Source organism: Propithecus coquereli, unplaced genomic scaffold (assembly GCF_000956105.1).
Source record: "Propithecus coquereli isolate 6110/MARCELLA unplaced genomic scaffold, Pcoq_1.0 Scaffold210, whole genome shotgun sequence".
Classification (NCBI taxonomy): domain Eukaryota; kingdom Metazoa; phylum Chordata; class Mammalia; order Primates; family Indriidae; genus Propithecus; species Propithecus coquereli.
In genome coordinates, this window is record NW_012146079.1 from 877,053 (window position 1) to 892,528 (window position 15,476).

General features: G+C 38.4%; 1 protein-coding gene across 6 annotated transcripts in view; it reads right to left on the bottom strand.

Moving 5' to 3' along the window:
- RGS7 (regulator of G-protein signaling 7) overlaps positions 1-15,476 on the bottom strand; it is a 446,139-nt gene that overhangs the window by 196,895 nt on the left and 233,768 nt on the right. The window contains exon 3 of one of the 6 annotated variants that reach the window (XM_012644353.1): positions 7,635-7,793. The exons of the other annotated variants lie outside the window; for them this stretch is intronic. The gene's annotated coding sequence lies outside the window, so the exon portion shown is untranslated. The remainder of the gene's footprint in view (positions 1-7,634; positions 7,794-15,476) is intronic. 6 annotated transcript variants of the gene reach the window in all.

A 15,476-nucleotide genomic window follows, 5' to 3' on the forward strand; every position in this document is an offset into this window, starting at 1 on the left:
CAAATGCTTTTTCTGCATCTATCGAAAGAATCATATGGTCTTTGTTCTTGCTTTTATTTATGTGGCGAATTGCATTTATAGATTTGCGTATGTTAAACCAGCCTTGCATCCCTGGAATAAAGCCCACCTGGTCATGGTGAATTATTTTTTTGATGTGCTGGAAAGCATGGATTTTAAAATCAGGAAGATAAACCTCCACCACTTACCAATTGTGTAAACTTTACAAGCTAATTCATCTCTGCGGGTCTTGGTTTTCTCATTTATAAAATGGGGGCAATAGCAGGAAATATTAATAATGACAAGATGGTTGTTCAGATTAAAAGATTTACAGACACCTGGCAAAGCAGGGGACTTACACTGGGCACTCCCCAAGTTCAACCCTTCTCTCTCCCCAGTGCTGTCTGCTTTCATAGAGAAGCCACATAAAAACTATTTTTGTGTATGTTTTCTGAAATGTTGTTCTTGAAAGCAGTGCCCTTTACGTTGTATGAAACACCAAAATGTTAAATTTCCTTTAGAAATCAGTGCCAACTTCAAGTTCATTACTTTAGCTAAAACATTATATTTCCATTTTATATCAATGGGAGTTATTTAAATCACCATATTTCCTTTCAGTGTAAGTTAGAAAACTTGGATGCAAAATTAATGCTTACTAATAGAAAATATTTCTCATTCTCTCTAGATTACTTATAGTTCTTTTAAAAAGCAAATCAGTTATACCTGTTCATCAAATCTATCTTGGCCATCCAATAAATTTACTGAGAAGGTATATTGTCAAGTAGAAGAGGCAAGTCTAACTGCCTGGGTATAAATAAACTTCATTTATTAGCTGAGTGCTTTTGGAAGAACTATTTCTTAGGCTCAAATTCCTTATGGATTAGATTAGGTTGATAATAGTATCTCATAGGATTGTTGTGGGGATTAAATAAGGTAAATCACATATAACACTTAGAGCAATACCTGGCATTTCACATGCACTCTAACAATACTATTTAGTATTATTTACCAGACAGAGAGTAGTTACTGCAGATACACGGTAAAAAAAAAGTATCTTAAAAATATGAAAAGGGCATATAAACTACCTGAGCAAAAGTATAGTATAAAGTATATCTTATGAACGAATAATGGAATAAATGAAATTCTCATTTATCTCATCTTATACAAGAAAACTCAACTACCACCTTTATGCAATTCTGGTTTTGTTACCGCTTGTAACTTTATTTCTATTTCCCATGAAGGCATTCCTCTTGGTGGGACTGTCTATATGAGTGAACGGATGAACAACCAGAAATGCATATGCCCTGACGCATGCTGGATGTGGACCTCCAAAGCATCTAGTCCATTCGAAGATGGCCCCCACTCGAAGGGATCATGTGGAAGAAAGGACACATTTCCAGCTCAGGTTTGCTCTAATTTTCCTAGTATAAGCAATGCAAATAAAGAAACTATATTGGGAGGGCCTCTTGTTAAGTGGTTAGTTAAAGAGTTCATTTCTGTTTCCTTCTCCCTACCCATATTCCAGGTTCATTACTATTAAAAATAAAACAATGTGTAATCTTGATTTAATACTTACAATTAGCAACACTGTGTTCTCAACATATTGTTCTTATAGCCTTCTTTCTTTTTTCCTAAGGACCCTTATCTCTTTAGATGAGTCCGACTGTGCAGTCTTTTTTTTCTTGCTCCTCAAATGGTAATCACCGTCACGTCTAAAACCCACTTAAAGACACTCATTGGAGCTTTTAAATTAAGGTACTTAATTGACTTAGAAACAAAAACAACAGAACTGTAATCTATTTAGATGTGCTGTGCAGAACATTCTTGCAAGACTTCCAGATATTAAGGTGAGACTGAAGTGCTTGGCCGCTTAGCTTGTTGTGTGAGGAGACAAGAAAGAATCTTCAGACAAACCTGGTTGTCAAGGAGCCTCTGGGATCAGTAAAACAAATAATTCATTTGTGGTGGGAAGGAAAGAAATGAAATGTTTCCCTCCTGCACTGAAATACAGTGTGTCCTACTTTGTATGGTTTAGCATCAGGAGGTTTGAATTTTCCAGAGGGCTTAACTGCTAATTAGCTGTGTGAAGATGCCTGTTGTGTGTCCTTAAGCTAAAAGGTTCCCATTTGTCATAAAATGCTGCAATAGTTAGATGAAGTAAACGGAAGGATCCCTACTGTGTTTGATCCCTACTGTGTGGCTTGATTTAGTTGTACTCTCCTTTCTATTTCTTTTGTAAGGCTTACGACACTGTTATGAAGACTGACTCTCTCCCTGCTACAATGAAAATTCTGTAAGTATATGGTGCCTGGTTTAACTCTGTATTCCGCAATCCTAGCTTGACACTTAGTAGGCACTCAATTAATGTTTGTCAAATAAGTGGGGTAGCACAAGACCCATGAGAACTATCTTTCTTTCCGGGGCTTTGAACAACTATATACCCAGCGAGTGAACATTCATGGAAAACTCAGAAACCTACTGAACGAGGACATTTTTTTTCCAAGAATAAGATCTGCAAATAAGTTAATAATTTCAGAGATAATTATAATCATAACAATAAAAATTTCTGTTTTCTAATGAGTTCCTGGCTTAATGGTTTAGATGCATGGGCAATTGCTTCCACCGAAATGTAGACAGAGTAGAACTGATAGGCTGAGTCCAAGAAGATGGATTCGTAAAACAAAAGCCCTATGTTTAGATTTTTAAAAAGCCACGATATAGAATGGAGCTGACTGGGTAGCAACTCATGAGTTTTGCTCTTGGCCACAAGCTCCACAGCAGCCAGATGTGAGATGAGGCCAATAGAGAACCAAACGTAGTGTTCAGCTGTGTTGATTCAGTGGGTCGGTATTTTTATCAGAGAAAGTAAAGTTTACTTTGCTTTTGGGTCCTACTCACGAATAATATATATTAATTAAATACTGCCTATAAGTCCAATAATCATTTTTAAAAGACGTTTATTGTACCAAATAACCAAAGCTAAGGAAATCTGGACATTGTGGGTTTCCTTCAGCTTTTTCTCCTTGCTCTGCTCTGTGATAGCTATTATAATAACCATAGCTAAAACTTCCTGAACATTCTTTATCCGCAGCCAGTACTATGGTAATACATTGCCTAAAATATATTAACTAATTTAATATTTATAACAATTACTATTAGCTTCTTTTTTGCAGATGAGGAAACAGAAGCACAATATAACTTGGTAACCTGTCCAAGTTCAAAAATTTATGAATGGAAGAGCTGGGTTTAATGAAGGGAGTGTGGCTGTAGGGTCTGCACTCTGAATCACTGCCCGCCCCCTGTCATCTCTTGTGGAGACAAAAGCAACTCAGTCTTGAATGTTAATCTGCTTGGTTGACTTCTGATTAACCCCCTGTTCTGGGAATGCCTCTAGATTTCAACCTTATCTAATGTTACCATAGATCCTGCCCTTAGGTCAAAACAACTTTTACTGTCAGTCCTGCCCTTAGGCAGATTCACAAAGCATTCTTGCCTTTCTCTGAAGGGTGGACTTCAAGTGTCCTATACACTCCATCCCTATGGTATATAAGCCCTGGGTGGGGGTCGGAGGTCTAATGGCACAGGAATCCACCATCTTGTCTCATCTTGCCACTGCCTGAGACATGGCTTCTGTTGGTAAGTCCCTATTAGATGTTTCTTCCTGAGAAACTGGATATGTCAGCCTCTTTCTTTGGCTTCCCAGTTTCCTCTGACTTTGGGGGTAAGCTTGCATAGACCTGCCTACTGCGGAACATCTGTCCTCTGGGAGTTGGAAATGGAAGGCCAAGGGAAGCAGTGTACATTACTTTAAAGTCTTGGTGAGCGGGAGAAAGATGTTTAAAATACACAAAACATATTAGGCATGGATACCTTTTCTCCCCCAATCATGGTCATTACCATTTTCTTTAAGTTATCAGAGATATATAGGTATTTTCAAACTTGTAGTATATTTTTGTATAGGTAGGGAATTAATAACTGATTCTCCCTTGTTCCATCTCTCAGGATATGCAATGCTGACCTATGTCTAATTTAAAAGCATTACCGCCTACTGGAGGGTGCCTTGAAATACTGCCGGATACCCCAGAGATACCCCAATACTTCAGAGCAATGGAGAGTACTAGGGAATATAGATTACAAGTGGAAGTGTTTACATCTTGGTAAACCTTCACTATGTAAGTTAATAAGAGAAAAATAAAAGAAAACGTTAGTTAGATAGTGAGGGATTCAGGGTCTCCTAGGGATAAAAGTGGGCCCTTTCCTTGGTGCAATTGCCCCACCCTAACTGCTCCCTGCCTAAGGGAGGAGGAAATACCCTATGAATCTGTCAATCATGAATAACTTGGTGTGCCAGCTGCAAAAGAATGCAGAGGACTCTCTAGCCCACAGACCAAGCAGCATAGGTACCATAGAATCCGGAAATTGACGTAGCACAGCCCACATGCCTAGTAACGCAACTCCCAAGTGTCCAATCAAAGTGGTTCCATGGTGACGTGTGAGCCACTAGGGAGATCCCAATCTGGTTAGTATAAAACAAGATACAGACCATAACCAGGCCCTTTTTTGTGCCCTTCCTTCTGCTCTCCCTTTGCTGCAACAATGGGCCGGGTCGTCATCTGTGGCGTATGTATCATGCTCTGTAAACCTATGTCTGGCTCTTGCCCTATAATCCTTTCTCTCCTCAATGAACCTGATTTTCGTGCTTGCCTTACTTTGGTGTGTCTGGTTATTCTTCAGCCATGAGCACACTAAGAACCAACATTTTCACACTGAAACCTGACAAAAGCATTATATGAAATGAGAAGAACTTATACAGTGATATCAGATCTCTTTGCAGAGGGGGGATATGTATCATGAATGCTTTGTATTTTACTGGGCACTTTGTATATATATTTGTTCATTTAATACTTGCAACAATGTTGTAGGAAAAATATTATCTTCATTTTACTGATGAGAACATTGTGTTTCAGATACACTAGGTACTTTTCCTAATTTCACGCACAAGTCAGGCAGGTTTTACAGAGGCTCAGATGACAAAGCCTCTGCTCACAGTAACATAGACTCATCCAAAGGACAGTGGTCACCCTGCTCACAGGGAGATTATTCACCCATCTGATCTGACACCACGCAGGCGGGACAGAGGTGGGGAGGGACTGTAACATTTGGAAACATGAGTAAGAGAAGTAAGTTCACCAGAAGCACCTGAGCTGGTCACTTTCACCAAAGATACATTGCTGAGTTGCTTGCTAAACGCTTGCCATGCTATTGCAGAAAGCCCAATTATCCAAATAAACCTGTGGAATTTTCCACAGCTGGGGAGAAATGTAAATGAGATACTAGCCAAGAAGTCATTAGAGTACTCCAAACAAAATCAATTCATTTATGACTTGTCACTTTTATAAGCTGGAGAATGAGAGGTTTTCTAATGGTCACCAAGCAACTGTTTTCTGGCCTAATTGCACAATTACTTTTTAAGTCCACTTTGTCCTAAAGATGACCTGCAAAATGCTTTGTGAGGTTTAGAAACATTGTTTTCCATATAGTGCCATAAAAATGTGTCTCTTGAGGCTTTGATTAGGGCCAGACAGAGCTGAGCTTGCAAGAGAGGATGGTGTCACTGCAGGTCCAGCTGCCCTGCTTGTGGGCACAAGAGCAAAGCCAGAGAACGTTCAGGGAGGGCTGGAATCTGCAATGTCTATATTAGGCATGGGATTCAGCAAGCTGCTACATGAAAATACCATGACAGCCCAAAAGAAAGCCACGTTTGAGTAGCTAGCCATCGAGTGCAATGTGGGAGGCTCCTTGTTTGGAAGAGAAAATGAAAGAGATTCCACCGTAAGTACATAACTCAAAGGGGTGAATGAGGATGATAAAAAAAGTCCATTGCTTCTCAAAAAGTTTGCCAAGAGGACTGGGTTTCTAATATAAGCAAATATTGTGAAATGGAATAAAAAGAGCTTGGTTGTTCTCCTTTTTGTGGTATTTACTAAACATGTGTTCTCTAGCTATCTTGGTAACAGGTGGTATTTTCTATAAAACCTAGCATTCTTTACTACATTTAATTTTTACAAATATCTCTATAGGAATTTTACTTTAGTTTATGGGTGGGGAATATACTCTTTATTTAAGTCTTCCATCTCCCTTGCTGGGTAGGTGGTTTTGAACTGGACTGATTATACCTTAAGTAATAGGATATTTCTCACAGTAATATTGCCATGTATTTTGAGACTCCTCACAAAAATAAAAATAAATTCATTCATCTTTCATAGCATTAATTTAGTAGACATTCTGTGGGTTCTGATACGAATTGATTCTGAACAGAAGGCTGGATTAGCTTAAAAAAATGTAGAACATGCTTTAATGACTGAATTCCTCACTTTCTGTTTTATGCATTAGAGAACGAGATTAAAGATAACCACAAATAAGTAAAAATATGCCAGATCTATGTTCAAGTTTTTTTTTTCTCCCCATATTTATTAGCAGTGAGATTTTGGTCAAGAAATTTTTGTTCTTTGATCTTTAGTCACTTTGCTTTAAAATGGGGATAAAATCAGCTCTGCTTACCTCACAAGGTTTTTGAAAGGCTCAAAGAAAACACTATGTAAAATATTTGTTAATTCTTAGATGCTACATTAATTTTAAGGTATCATTTTACTAAGAATATTGTACTTTAAGTATATATCATATCATGCTGTTACTTAAATCTCTATGTACTCCTTAATTTCCTTATCTGCTGAAACTCACCAGAAAGATGCAAACAGCAATTAATAATCAAAAGTCCAATCAAGAAATATACAATAAAGCCCAGACGTGACCACTATACAATATATATTATACATGTAACAAAACTGCACTTGTACCCCCTAAATATATTGAAATAAAAAAAATATATATGGGATGAATGTTCAAATCTGAATCCCGACTCTCACCCTCTAATGTTTATTAAATCACATTACCAAACATTTCCCTTCATAGATGAACATGGAATCATACCACCTATCTCACTGAAGGCAGAGACAGGGAGGGAGAGAGAGAAGAAGGAAGAAAGAGAGAAAGAAGAAAGGAAGGAATGAAGAAAGAAAGGTTTTCCCTTTGAAAATGATGTACTATGATATTTCTTCTTAAAGAGTATTTTCTTTTACTGAAGAATTTATTATCACTTTCAAATTTACTAAAGTTGGGGTTATCAGTTTAAGAAATGGATAGAATTAGAATACTTATGATATTTCTCATTCATTATAGACCCCAAATTTAGTAATGTAATTGGTAAACATATTTTGAAAGACAGCTGATAAACACATAGCACATCTGATGAGTTAAGTTAGGTGGAGGTAAAAGCTAAAGCTTTTGTTACGATATGACAGTGCTAGAAATTTCAGGAAGACCTCGAGAAGTGATCAGTTGATGGGGAGGCTCAGCCAAAGTGCCTTGTGGTCTTGAGTGCTCCACAAAGGCCAAGTAGACAACGCTCGACTGTAGTCTGAACCGTGTCTGAGAAGAATGTGTTCCTTTCCGGAACCTGGAAAGGTGAATGAACTGCCCCTGGGCTGCTGGAGGCCATTTCTCATCCACCACCCTATCTTGCAGGAAGTTCTGTGTCCTGCAGAAGGTTGTCCCACGGCTTTTTCCCATCCGCCCACCTGGTTCCAGTGAGGCATGGAACTTTCCACCTCACCCTTCTTTGGGTACAGCTGCAGACTATAATACCACATAGCTGCAGTGTGAGATTGACTTTTCAACTACCGAGTGACACACTCCTTGTGTTGTGTGTCGTCTGGTCCCTCCGATTGGACGGTGTCCTGTAGGAATAGGGATGTAGGGAGCTGATACCACGCTGATCTTGCTTTTGCTATTTGTGCAAGTGAAGCTATTTGAGTGTATTAACATTTACATTTGGGCTTTGTGGTCTCTTTACTGGTCCAATCTGTGGACGTGGAGCAAGTCAAGATAGGAGCTAACATTGCCCTGCCGCTTAGGGGCTGCTTGACCACTTGACAATAGATCTACAAAAAAAAGACAACCATTCACTTAGCATCTCTGTGTGAGTGGATCTAGAAGGGGATGAGACCTAGTCCTGATCTCAAGGCGAGCTCACAGACCAAGAGGAATGAAACAGGGATTCCCACTTGCACTGGAGAGAAAGAAAAAGATAAAATAGAAGAAGATGATCATAAATGTAAGAAGCTGATAGTGATTTTGAAAAATATTAAGAAAAATATTAAGAAAAATGAAATGCATAATAAATTGTTTAAAGGCAGAAAAAGATATGTGCATCATGTTGCCTTTAAATTACCTAAAACCAGAACCTTTTTTTTTTTCAGTTAAAACTACTATATGTAAACTAAAAGCCCAGAAGAACAAAGTTTAAAATTACTTGGAATATATAAACAGATTTTAAGTTCTATCATTTACTCTCTAAATTCAGAAAGAGAGTATAGCTCCCTCCCTGGACAGTGTAGGGAACCCTCTTAACTGTGGGGTACCTTCAATTCCACAGGGTCTGGGCTGTTGTCGACCCTGAAGACATATGTGCTGAATTACTGAAGCTGAATCAATGCTTTTTTCCAGGTATGCGTATGTATGCACTTGTCTTTTCCAGAGGGGAACTCCTAAGCTCCCAGCTAGGTAGTGTGTACAGCCCTGGAGGCAGGCTGGGGAAAGGTGGCCAAAGTCTCCGTGGTCAGTAATACAGACATGCGCTTATACGCCTTCTCGACCCTAGGTTTTGCCACTGTGTCTGCTGTTCTCAAGTCAGGAGCTTCCTGGTATTTTCAAAAAATAAAACTCTGTGGCCTTGCCAGGAGGCTACACAGAGTGGGGAAGGGCCCTGGGGATCCAGGTGCTTTAGATCCATTCTTTGAATAAACCCATCTGTTTCTAGCCCTCTTCCTCAACCGAGTCTCTCCTGGTGCTGAGTGCCATGGGGTGAACTCGTTCATTTCTTATTCGCATCTCCCAGTTGGGAGTTGGGTTATAGCTGTTTACTCTGCTAAGGCAATTCCATCACTTCCCTTTTTCCTAAAAAAAAAAAAATACATATATATATTTGCACATTCATTGTTTCCTTCTCTCCCGTTCTCCTCGTCCTTGTGGATTACCACCTTTTAAATCTGTGGCCATGAGGCAAGCCAAGATAGGAAGGAATGTTTTATTGCATTCCTTTATAGCCACTTCTGTGGGTTTGGGGAAGAGCAGGAGATGGACTCTATTGGCCAGTCACCTATCTGTATTCAGAAGTGCAGTTGAGCGGAATATGCTTCTTCATCTTTGTATCCTGAAGGTGTTTCACAGAACCTGACTGTAGAAGGTGCTTAAAAAGAAATTTTCATTGAAGAGGTGGCTACATATGATAAATGTACACTTTGCCTGTGAAGTTAAATAAACTAGTTTGGTTCAGCAAATATCAGGGCATGTATTCTATAACAGGACCATCGATGCTGGATGTAAGGGTAGATAAAACACAATTCATACTCCTTATGGTCAAGAATGTAGTGAAGCTCCCTTGAAAAGTGGTGAATCTACAGAACTGAAGAGGGAACAAGAATGTGCATTATCCAGCTGCGTCCTAGTCCTTCTAAGTCCTGGGAGGAAGAAAAAGTCACAGAAACCATCTTACAATCATACAATTAAGAAGTTAATGAATAATACTCTGTGGAATTAATTCACCCTTCAACATCGTTTATAAATGAATCCTTCCTTGTATGTATCCCTGTAATTGTGGCAAGTTTATGCCATAGTTTATGCCAAGTTTAATCAGTGATTAAAGTAGAGATGATTGACTGTCTTTGCCTCTTAGCTTGTTTTAATTTTAAGAGGAGAAATGATGCTTTGGTTTTGATTTTGCAATCCAAAGAAATAAAAATATACAACTTTAAAAAAAAATTTTCAGCCAAAGGTAAAAACAAAACAAACAAACAAAAAAATCAACATAACCAAATTGGTGTCAGCTGTAAAGAACCCCTTGGAAATAAATGAAGATTAAGGAAGAGAGGATACTTCAGAGGGCTGCATTATCAGAACTCAGTTACCAGAAGCCCAAATTAAGATAATGGAAGTAGAGTGAGAATTTATTGTCTCAGTAGCTGAAAAGATTCAGGCACAGTGGGAGCCGGGTGCTCAAAAGCTATTGATAGGACCAAATTTCACTCTGTGGTTCTACACTGGCTTCACTTTTAGACAAATTTCATCCTTAGGTTTACACCTACCAGTTCAGCAACCCATGCAGAGAGATTCTCTTTCGCCAGTGGTTCTAGCAAAACTACTGGCCATGAGTCTCTGATTTGCCAAGCCTGAGTCACTCTTAAGGCAGAGCATTGGATTGCCCCCCTCAGACCATATTAACTGAGGGTGGGAGAAGGTTGATACCCAAAGGAAGTCTGAGGAAGTTGTCTCAGAAAAAGCAGGGAGGGCTTTTAAAACAGCAAATCTGATAGCTACAACTAGTGTAAGATAATACTGGCCTTGGAGTTTTGGCTGCATCACCATTCACAAAAAAAATCTTTACATTCTGAGACAAGCCAAATTACTTAGCACTGAGGGCTGGTTTTGAGTGTAGTTATTTTTAAATTATTTACTGATCTTCCCATAGCATTTGTCCCCCGGCAACTATTAGCATCCACCTCTTGCCGAAAGGCCACCTGATCTGAAAGGTTAAGAGAAATATGCAATAGCCTCTACAGAAAGGGTAGAATACTTATTTTTAGCTTCCTGGTATTTGATCTTAAATGCTTTCAGCCTGGAATGACTTCAGTGAGATTTGTACATTTGAAGCCTGCCAAAAAAAGAAGGGGGAAAAAGTCAAATATTAAAGAAAAACCTCTCTCTCTCTCATCCAAAAGAGGAAGATTTTTTAAATTTCTAAGGAAAATGTTAGTTCTATTTTTAACTCCCTTTTGGGTTTTCTAAGGCTTAGGCTAAGATAAGGAGAAATAGGTCAGGTAACAAAAACCTTTAAAACCAAAAGATTATACTTGGGAATCATTAACCCTTTATTAACAAATTTTTGATAAGGAGGAGAAGAGAGAGGGAGCAGTCCTGCTACATGCAATCCAGGTCTCAGTAATTTCAGAATTTTCCACATACAGGCCCTGGAAGATTTCGAAAAGAGAACTTGTTCTGAAGGAGAATGGTCAGTGAAAACACAGTCTCATGAAGACATTTGGGTCTGAAAATTGTCCTTCTAGAAAGAGCTACCAAAGTAGCTTGTCACCTTAAGATATTGCTATCGGTCAGGCGCAGTGGCTCAGGACTGTAATCCCAGCACTCTGGGAGGCCGAGGCAGGAGGACTGTTTGAGCTCAGGAGTTCGAGGAGACCAGCCTGAGCAAAAGTGAGACCCTGCGTCTACTAAAAATATAAAAATTAGCCGGGCCTCGTGGCATGCGCCTGTAGTTCCATCTACTTGGGAGGCTGAGGAGGGAGGATCACTTGAGCCCAGGAGTTTGAGGTTGCTGTGAGCTATGATGATGCCACTGCACTCTAGCCGAAAAAAAAAAAAAAATTACTATTTGTGGAGTAAAAGTGACTGGGTGGCCAGTGATTCTTTACATCAAGTTTTAAATCAAACTTTGCTTTCCAAACACTTTAAATGATCAGTGCAACTCCTTTTGAATATGTCTTCTAGGTTGACTCTTAATGATGATACATCCATCACCAGACTCTGCTCCAAAATCATTTGAAGTTGGCAATTTTCAGGTTCCAATTTAAAATGGTTTCACACTCAAGGCCCACCCTAAGATTGTGCTGAATGAGGGGCAGCCCACCTGGAGGACCCCACAGAGAGGCCATGAAGTATGAGAGTGAGCTGTACCTGCCACGATGTATGCAACACAGATTATTCCATTGGATTCAGGTTTTATGTTTCTCAGATTGAGCCTTTTTAAGGGTGCTCTTCATTTTCCTCCACATCTTTCTCTCTCCTTTTTGATGAGACCTTCCCTGACTACACCAGCCCTCCTGATGGCGCCCTCCATTTGGAACTCCCACAGACAGGAACAACTTGGCATCTAACACGATACTGTCTTATGTTCCTCCCTAATTAGTTCAGACTCTCACATTTGGAATTTTAGTAGGCTAAGATAAATACTTGGTTTGAGACCTCACTCTGAGCAACCTCTGAACAGACAATCTAAAGCTAGATATAGAAGCACTCTCACCATAGTGTTGGGTTTGAATGACATCAAAGTTTAAATTCCCAGTGACATTAACAGAGGTGAGAATTTATTGCTCACACCAATAAGAATGGGACCCAAAATCACATTGAAGTGATCCCTGGACTTCATTTAGTGTCCATCCATTATTTAGATATAGTCTGAGTGTATAATTTCTGTTTGAAGGAAGAGCATTTTGTCCTTGGTCTCTGCTGCACCCAATGTTCAGTGGATTTCTGTTTACAACACAACTCTTTGCACATGAGGGTCTTTCACATGGGAATCAAGCATTCTGCTCTAAACAATGGGAAAAATTTTGCTCAGTGAGAAACTTCAGGGCCTCAAAAGAAAGGGCATAGCTTTCAGAATTGTCATTTTTGTTCACCTGGTAAAATCTGACTTTATGTCAATAATTCCCCAAATCTCCGGCTAAGGAAAGAAGTCATGCACCAAGTTCATTTCACATGACAGGCTAGAAATAAAATTATAAGTCTAACCTTGTAACTTCCCTTTTTTGCCTCTCTTTGGTCCAAACAGACCCTCTTTATATCAACTATTCTTCTTTCTCAATTGAGTCCTGTGCACACAGTAAAAATAGGATTAACTCAGAATAAAAATTTTGCATATGAGTTCTATAAAAAAGTTTCAAGAGAATACATTTAAAAATAAACTACCCCAAATATTCCTCCATAACAAAATGTGACAAAAGGAAGTTAGAACAAAGACTTAATTTATACAGAGGGTACAACTGTTTCCCCAAAAACAAGCAGGGCAGTCATGCAAATGAATATGGATTCACAGAAACCCAACCCAAAGAATAAAGAATAAATAAAACAGACAAAAATGGCTGACATATGAATACATTCTGGGGTGATCAGTAACAAGAACCCCTCAGATTGAGGTATTTGGAGAGAAGTGAAGGACATACAGGACGTGTCACGATCTAGCCCAAGTTCTAGAACCATTCAGTCTTTTCCTTTCTGTCTCTTTTGCTCTGTTGCTATTTCCGTAGTCTGTGCTTCTGGTTTGTGCATCTATGTGTGTGTGTGTGTGTATGTGTGCGCATATATATATATAGTGCACATATATATGCAGACACATATATATACGCACTATATATATAGCATATATACACACACACATATATGACATAATCTGATACCATAAAAGCACAGATGGCCAAAATACTATATATATAAAATATACGTTATATGTCACTGAAATATTATATATAATATATGGTATGTGCTTCTGCATATATATATGCATACATACACACAAGTGTATATAAATATACATAAATACACACACAAATATAAATATGCATATACATATATATACACATATATGTATCCTAATCTGGTACTATAAAATAATCTGTATTCTTTGTCCCTTCTTGTTCCATATATATTAGATTAACTTAGATTCGAATGTCAGCTCTGTTACTTACTAACAGTAACACCTGGGACAAATTATTTAACTTCTCTTTATTATCTTTATAAGGCCACAGATATATCAAATAATGCATTTAAAGAGGATACTTACTGAATGCTGAGTACAGTGTAAGCACTTAATAAATGGCAGTAGTTGCAATGACAGCCGTGATGATCAAAATACATTCATAATCATGTACGCATCAGTACCAGAGCTGTCATTTAAAGTATAATGTTCTCGTTTGCAACGTGAGAAACAGGACTCAATCCAGGTGTCTTTACCAACAGTATGTACTCTTTCCAGCATTCCAGACAGGCTTTGAGGAATATTTACATTTGAATATCAGAATATCCAATCTTCTAAAAATTAACTGTAAATGAAATAATAAAATTTCAATTGAGAGTGTTTGGGGGCTCTGGAGGAATTAGAAAATTGTGTTTAATTCCCCAATTCTCCATCCTGAAACCCATCTAAGCTGGTAATAGACAGCACAACAGAGTTGTCATCTTTCTAGTGTTCCCTGCTGAGATAAAAGCATCATGCAGCACTGGATGCCAATAGAGCAAATAATTAGGCTGAGTGCTCTTTCCAGAGCCAATGAAATGGAAAGTGAAATTTGTTGTGGACGCACCTGAGTGCTGAGGACACCAGCTGTCCTATGAAAAGCCATTAACATTTGTTGAGTGTCTACTATGTGCCAGGCCCTCGGACTACAGAGGATGTATATTGACATGAGAGATAATTCTCATCCTCCAGGTGCTTAAAGCCTCTAGTAAGAACCATATGAGATGCCCATTGAGAAGGAAATGTCAAGTAAAATAAATTCCATGAAGAAGAAAGGAATGATTAATGAAAGCTGGCTTGAGGATAGGGATCTGATGGGAAGAAGGCTAAAGACAGGGATAGTTCTCACTCCTGGAATTATCAGGAAGTGAAAATTTGGAGCCCTTCTACATGTGTACAAAGAAAAAGAGAAGGATATGAAGAGAAAACCAGATGATGTCATCAGGATAAAAAGGCGGTGCAAAATTGTAGCTTACACGTGCACCTTGAATGTGTTGTGCACTAATTCATTATTGCACAAAAACATATTGAGGCTAGCAATTCAGTCTTCAAGATTTGTTTCTTCTTGAGGATAATGAAGGCTTTAGTGTTATGCTAATTAAATGTCTATCTCTAGGGTTTTCTTCTCTCAAAAGAAAGCAACGTTAATGTGTTAATTCGAAGATGTAAAGCCAGCCTCACCTTCACCCCATGGGCTTTTCCAAGCAACCTATGATTTCTAGGATTTTAAAAAAACAACTCACCAATGAACAGAATTAAGCTTCTCAGGTCTGTTGCTTTAAAAAAACAGTCAATGTTTGTGAGAAACAATTTGCAGAGTTGATTACTACACAATGAAAATGGAGTATGTCTGCATCAGTTAAAATTTGCAATATTGCCTCTGACTTTCACAATTTTATTCTTTCATTGATAGCCCAGATGGCACAATCCACTGAGTATTGACAACATCATAACAAAGAAATTAGTTTAAAAAGTCAAAATGGGATTTATTTAAGGGAAAAAAAAATCAATATCAGTATGTAATGATCTTACGTTCAAATAAGATATGAAAAGAACAATTAAGACTTTTATGGCCCTAGGAGATTTCAACTTGATATGTACAGTTATTTGTTGTGAAGAATAAAAGATAAGACACATTAAAGAATGTTAAAGCTATGAGGCACCTTGAGAATGTGGGGAATGATTATCATTTAATGAAAATAGCAGCTAAGAATTCAACAAATACCTTTTGAGTATCTCATTAGAAACCCTCATGCCATATACTACACAGCACATCTAACATAAAGTAATTCCTTGACCTTGCAACAGACTAACTAAGTAGTAGGTAAAAAAGTGT